Below are 6,551 nucleotides of genomic sequence, written 5' to 3'. Positions count from 1 at the left end.
GCATGTGGGTGGAGGCCACACAGGTCAAGGTGTTTCCTTCAGTGACTCTCCACCTTAATTTTTGAGACAGGGTCTCTTACTGAATCTAGAGTGCACAGACTGGCTATACTGGCTGGCCAGCAAGCCCCAGGGATCCGCCTGTCTCTGCTCCCACACTATGGAGTTACACACAAAGGCCACACCCAGCTTTTTACCGGCATACTAAAGATTGGAATTCAGGTGTGTTGTATTTTCATTGTTGGCACACTTTACCAACTGAGCCATCTCTTCAACCCCTATTTTTAAAATGCCTTAGTTTTATCTGTAAAAAAATGAAATGGTATACATAGAGAAGGTCACTGTCTGAATATATATGTCAAATAGAAAATTGTCATAATGGTTCTTTTTTGGAGCAGACTGATAGGCAAACTAGGTAAAACAGTTTTCAGTCAGTCTGGAACTCCCTTCATAAATGCGTAACCTGTAAAAGAACACTACTGAGTTCGATCTCGCCCTGGCCTGCATCTCTAGCACCATCTCAGACTACTCCACACCACAGGACAGAAGAGACAATGCGTTGTCAGGAGGGAGGTTCCCTAAAACTTTTCGCTTGGAGCACCCAACAAAAATACCTGATCTCCATGAGTGGCCTGTCTGGAATGAAGGTGGAGTGGGGTGAGCCTAGCCTGGGATTCTTGGTAGAGAGTCAATAGAAGAGGATTCTCAGCAACTTAACTCCTGCTTTACCCACTCACCACAATTTTTAGGATGCACAATGTTTCATTTCAGATCTGATTACCTCTATTCTTTAAAGGAACAAACCCTTCTAAAGATAAACAAAGCAAAATCCTTGTGGGGTAGAAGATAGAAAGAAAATTACCACTAAGCCTACTGCTACCTATTCATCCTCTTTCCCTCCTCCTCCTTTTTCTGCCTTCCTCCTTCAGAACCTACACTGAGCAAAGGGCTACATTTCGGCAGTCTTCCTCCAGAGATGGGTATTAATGTTAGCAATGATCTGGATCAGTTTTGAGACAAGACTTGAAATATTTTGTTTTCCACTCCATTGAGTGGCTCTTTAATCAGCGGGGTTCTGACAATAAATTGCATCTAGATTGCTGATAACCTTGATTGTGTCGGGTTTCGCAAGGAATCAAAGTGACTGTAGTTTAGCATACTGACTTGTGATATGTGTCTATCTTGCTAATCACTGTTTGTCTAGACCAAATACAGTTCATGACATAGATTGAAGTGGTCATTTTGAACAGCATGTACAAGGGAAGGAACTAAGTTGCAGTATGAGCTCAATGCAGAACCAAGGAAAATACTTAACACCCTAGATACCCAATACTTGTCACATCAACCATAACTTTTAAACTAAGCACAAAGAGTCATCTCTAGTTTAAAATGTGATAATCGCTCATTGAACGTGGAGCCAGCTCTCGGGGGTGTCTGTGTGGTCTCGTCATCAGCACAGCCGGGCCTACACGCAAGCAACCATGTCTAAGGGACCTGCAGTTGGCATTGATCTTGGCACCACCTACTCCTGTGTGGGTGTCTTCCAGCATGGAAAGGTGGAAATAATTGCCAATGACCAGGGTAACCGCACCACGCCGAGCTATGTTGCTTTCACCGACACAGAATGATTAATTGGGGATGCGTCCAGAATCAGGTTGCAATGAACCCCACCAACACAGTTTTTGATGCCAAAAACGACTGATCGGACGTGGGATTCGATGATGCTGTTATTCAGTCTGACATGAAACTGGCCCTTCATGGTGGTGAATGATGCAGCAGGCCCAAGGTCCAAGTAGGATACAAGGGGAGACAAAAAGTTTCTATCCTGAGGAAATTATCTTCAATGGTTCTGACAAAATGAAGGAAATTGCAGAAGCTTACCTTGGAAAGACTGTTACCAATGCCGTGGTCACGGTGCCAACTTACTTCAGCGACTCTCAGCGACCAGGCAACAAAGATGCTGGAACTATTGCTGGCCCTCAGCGTGCTCCAATTATCAATGAGCCAACTGCTGCTACTGTACTATGGCTTAGATAAAGAAGGTCAGGGCTGAAAGGAATGTGCTGATTTTTTGACTTGGGAGGTGGCACTTTGATGTGTCAATCCTCACTATTGAGGATGGAATTTTGAAGCCAAATCAACAGCTGGAGACACCCACTTGGGTGGAGAAGATTTTGACAACCAGACAGTCAACCATTTCATTGCTGAGTTTAAGCGAAAAGCACAGAAGGACATCAGTGAGAACAAGAGAGCTGTCAGAGGCGTCCGCACTGCCTGTGAGCGGGCCAAAAGCCACCCTCTCCTCCAGCAACCCAGGCCAGTATTGAAATTGATTCTCTCTCTGAGGGAATTGACTTCTACACCTCCATTACCCGTGCTCGATTTGAGGGAGTTGAATGCTGACCTGTTCCGTGGCACACTGGACCCATAGTAGAAGGCCCTTGAGATGCCAAACTAGACAAGTCCACAGATCCATGATATTGTCCTGGTGGGTGGTTCTACCAATCCCAAGATCCAAAACTTCTGCAAAACTTCTTCAATGGAAAGAGCATTAACCCGATGGAAGCTGTTGCCTATGGTGCAGCTGTCAGGCAACCATTCTATCTGGAGACAAGTCTGAGAATGTTCAGGATTTGCTGCTCTTGGATGTCACTCCTCTTTCCTTGGGATTGAAACTGCTGGTGGAGTCATGACTGTCCTCATGAAGCGCAATACCACCATTCCCCACCAAGCAGACCCAACCTTCACCACCTACTCTGACCTTCCAGCCAGGTGTACTCATCCAGGTGTATGAAGGTGAAAGGGCCCTTGACCGGGGACAACAACCAAGCTTGGGAAGTTTGGCTCACAGGCATACCTCCAGCACCCGATGGGGTTCCTCAGATTGAGGTTACTTTTGACATTGATGCCAATGGCATCCTCAATGTTTCTGCTGTAGATAAGAGCACAGGAAAGGAGAACAAGATCACCATCACCAATGACAAGGGGCAGCAGGTGAAGGGGAGGGATATCAGGCGCATGGTCAGAAGCTGAGAAGTACAAAACTGAGGATGAAGCAGAGATAAGGTTTCTCTAAAGAACTGGCACCAGAGTCTTAAACTTTCAACATGAAAGCAACTGTTGAGGATGAGAAACTTCAAGGCAAGATCAATGATGAAGACAAACAGAAGATTCTTGACAAGTGCAATGAAATCATCAGCTGGCTGGATAAGAACCAGACTGTGGAGAAGGAAGAATTTGAGCATCAGCAGAAAGAACTGGAGGTCTGCAACCCTATCATCACCAAGCTGTACCAGAGTGCTGGTGGCATGCCTGGAGGAATGCCTGGTGGCTTCCCTGGTGGAGGAGCTCCTCCATCTGGTGGTGCTTCTTCAGCCCACCATTGAAGAGGCTCGATTAAGTCAAAGTAGAGGTATAGCATTGTTCCGTAGAAACCCAAAACAAGTAACATGGAATAATAAAGCTATTTAAATTGGCACCATAAAAAAAATAAAATAAAATGTGATAATCCCAAAAATACATTATAAACTCAAGTGTTTTTAATCTCTTATACGCATTTTGACATAGAATGCAGGCAAATTGAGATTTACTATTCCTATCTAATGATTAAAAGCATTTTTTACAGGAAAGCTATCGAGGTACTCTCTGGGCTTGGCCCCATGACCTCATGGAAAGTACAGATGGATGCTTTTGTCTATAAAATGGAAGAATTGAATCTGTATTGCTGTGTTATTATCAAGGTTCCAATAATGAATTCTATGCAAAGGGCCCAACATTATGCATTATAGAACATAAGTATAAGCTTTATTTTGCTACTTACCATTGTAGTTTGGCCCCTTCACATTTGCCATTTTCCCTACTTAAGAGTTTGTAAAAGCACAGAGATGTAAATAGTCATCCCTCAGACTAACTTCACCTTCTTAAGTTGTGGATTTGTGACTGTGGGTATGACAAAAATAAAAACTTGACTAATGCAGTGACCAAGAAAATCATTCAAAAAATGTGTAATGAATCTGAAGTTTTCTGGCAGCACTTGCCTATGTTGCAGGACTCATGTTCATTGTAGTGTTGGTTCAAGCACATGTTATGTGCACTTGGCATGTACTGTTACAGTACGTACAAGGGCAATGAACGCTACCTGAAATACCTTGAACTCAGAATCCAGATTGCTGTGTGGTAGGAAGCTGTAGCATTTTTACTTTATTAATTACACAAAAAGAATTTTAATTTTATTTCTGTTATTTCTCCACTTGCAAGAATCAACTTACTATACTTTTGCATTGTAATTTAGCATCATTTTAATTGTTTGAAGAGCAGTAAGGTGGCTAAAGGCACTTGCTACCAAGCTTGAGGACCTGAGTTTGCTATCTAGAACCCACATGGTGGAAGAAGAGAACTGACATGTTCAAGCAGTTTTCTGACTCCACATGTTTTCTGTCCTGTTGCACACATGTACACACAGACAAACATAAAACACACAAACACAGGCAAAGTGAAAATATATTATTTCAACCCAGATGTCCATCAACAGAATAATGGACACAGAAAATGTGGTACATTTCCACAATGGAGTACTACTCAGCTATTAAAAACAATGACTTCATAAAATTCTTAGGAAATCGATGAAGCTGGAAATTATCCTGAGTGAGGTAAGCCAATCGCAAAAGGACATACATGGTATGCACTCACTGATAAGTGGATATTAGCCCAAAAACTCAGAATACCCAAGATACAATTTACAACAAAAATGAAATCCAAAAAGAAAGAAGATCACACCAGAGTGCGGATACTACAGTCCTATTCGGAAGGGGAAGAAAATAATCTCTGGGAAGTAGAGGGAGAGGGATCTGAGGGACAGAGAAGGGAAGAGGAAAAGGGGACCAGTTCAGATATGGAAAAAGATTGGGGTGAATTGCAGAGGGGTCGAAAGAATTTGAAAGTATATGTGGGCAGTGGGGAGGGGGAACTGGAGGCAGCCAATAGAAAGTCCCAGATGCCAGGGACCAGAGGTTCCCAGCCCCCAACAGGGATGACCTTAGATGAAATACCCAACAAAGAGGAGATATAATCTGTAGAGAACATATCCATTGGATAGACCCGGCAACCAATTGAGGGATGGGGCCACCCACCTACCTCACAAATATTAATCCAGAATTCCTCCTGTCAAAAGCAAATTCAAGGACAACGAGTGGAGCAGAGACTGAAGGAAAGGCCATCTACAGACTGCCCCACCTAGGGATCCATCCCATATGCAGTCACCAAACTCAGTCACTATTGCTGATACCAAGAAGTGCTTACTGATAGGAGACTGGTATGGCTGTCCACTGAGAGGCTCTGCCAAAGCAATACAGACACAGATGTACACAGCCAAATATCAGACTGAATGCAGGGACCCCAATAGAAAAGTTAGGGCAAGGGCTGTAGGAGCATAAGGGGTTTGCAACCTCATAGGAAGAACAACAGTATCAACAAACTAGACTCCACCCCCAAAGCTTCCAGGGACTAAACTACCAACCAAAGAGTATACAAGAGGGACCCATGGCTCCAACTAGATATGTGGCAGAGGATTGCGTTAGTGGGCATCACTGGCAGGGGAGCCCCTTAATCCTGTGGAAACTCGATGACCCAAGGTAGGGGAATGCTAGTGTGCTCAGGCAAAAGTGGGCGGGTGGGTGGGGGAGCACCCTCATAGAGGTAGGGGGAGTGGGGAGGGTATGGGGACTTGTGGAGAGGAAACTGGAAAGTGGAATAACATTTGAAATGTAAATAAATAATAAAATGAAAATAAGAAAATATATTATTGTTATATTTTAATTGCTGACTTGTACTTCAGAAAATAATCATTAAATGAAGTTTGACAAGATCTAAGGACAAAATCACCATCAGTTTGTTTTTTTTTTTTTTGAAATACAATTGACTGTATTTTTATTTTAAATTGAGAATTTCATACATAGCACTTCACTTACATCATTCCTGGCTTTCTGTCCACCTTGAACTGTATTCCCCCTTCCTTCCCAAATTTATGCAGAAATACCCTTAAACATACTTCTGCCACTTTGTGCTCCATATATATGCAGAGTGACATTTTGAGCATTGAAAGTTATGGAATCCAAATGTCTATCTGAAGAACTCTGGAAACACCCTGTGTCCTGCAATATCAGATATTCATCTGAAGCTTTATTTTTCATGCAAAAGTAAATGTATCCTTCTTGTTAGGATTAAATTTTCTTTTATTTTAAATGGTAAAAGATAAATCTATTTATGATTTAGTACTTAAATACCTATTTACTTGAATGCCATTTTGTCTGGGTAAGTGTAAAATGTCCTTAGTTGTAAAGTGGTTTGGAGTGGTAGAAACCTTGTGCTAACAGGTTATAGCCATCACCCTTTCCTTATCTGTTTATGTAAATCTGCTCCTAGAAAGTGAGACACGGTTACCTAACTGTTGTCAAGCTCATATGAATTCCCATGTCTCTGTTATGGAAAGTCTACCTAGGAAGTAAAATTCACATCTTTTTGCATTCGAGGGTTGGAACACGAAGTTAGTTAGGGTT

General features: G+C 42.5%; 1 pseudogene; it reads left to right on the top strand.

The window, feature by feature from the left end:
* Positions 1 to 2,671: 2,671 nt before the first annotated feature.
* On the top strand, positions 2,672 to 3,383 carry LOC116889000 (annotated as a pseudogene).
* Positions 3,384 to 6,551: the final 3,168 nt, after the last annotated feature.

This window comes from Rattus rattus, chromosome X (assembly GCF_011064425.1).
Source record: "Rattus rattus isolate New Zealand chromosome X, Rrattus_CSIRO_v1, whole genome shotgun sequence".
NCBI lineage: Eukaryota > Metazoa > Chordata > Mammalia > Rodentia > Muridae > Rattus > Rattus rattus.
This window is presented reverse-complemented; position numbering and strand designations above follow the sequence as displayed.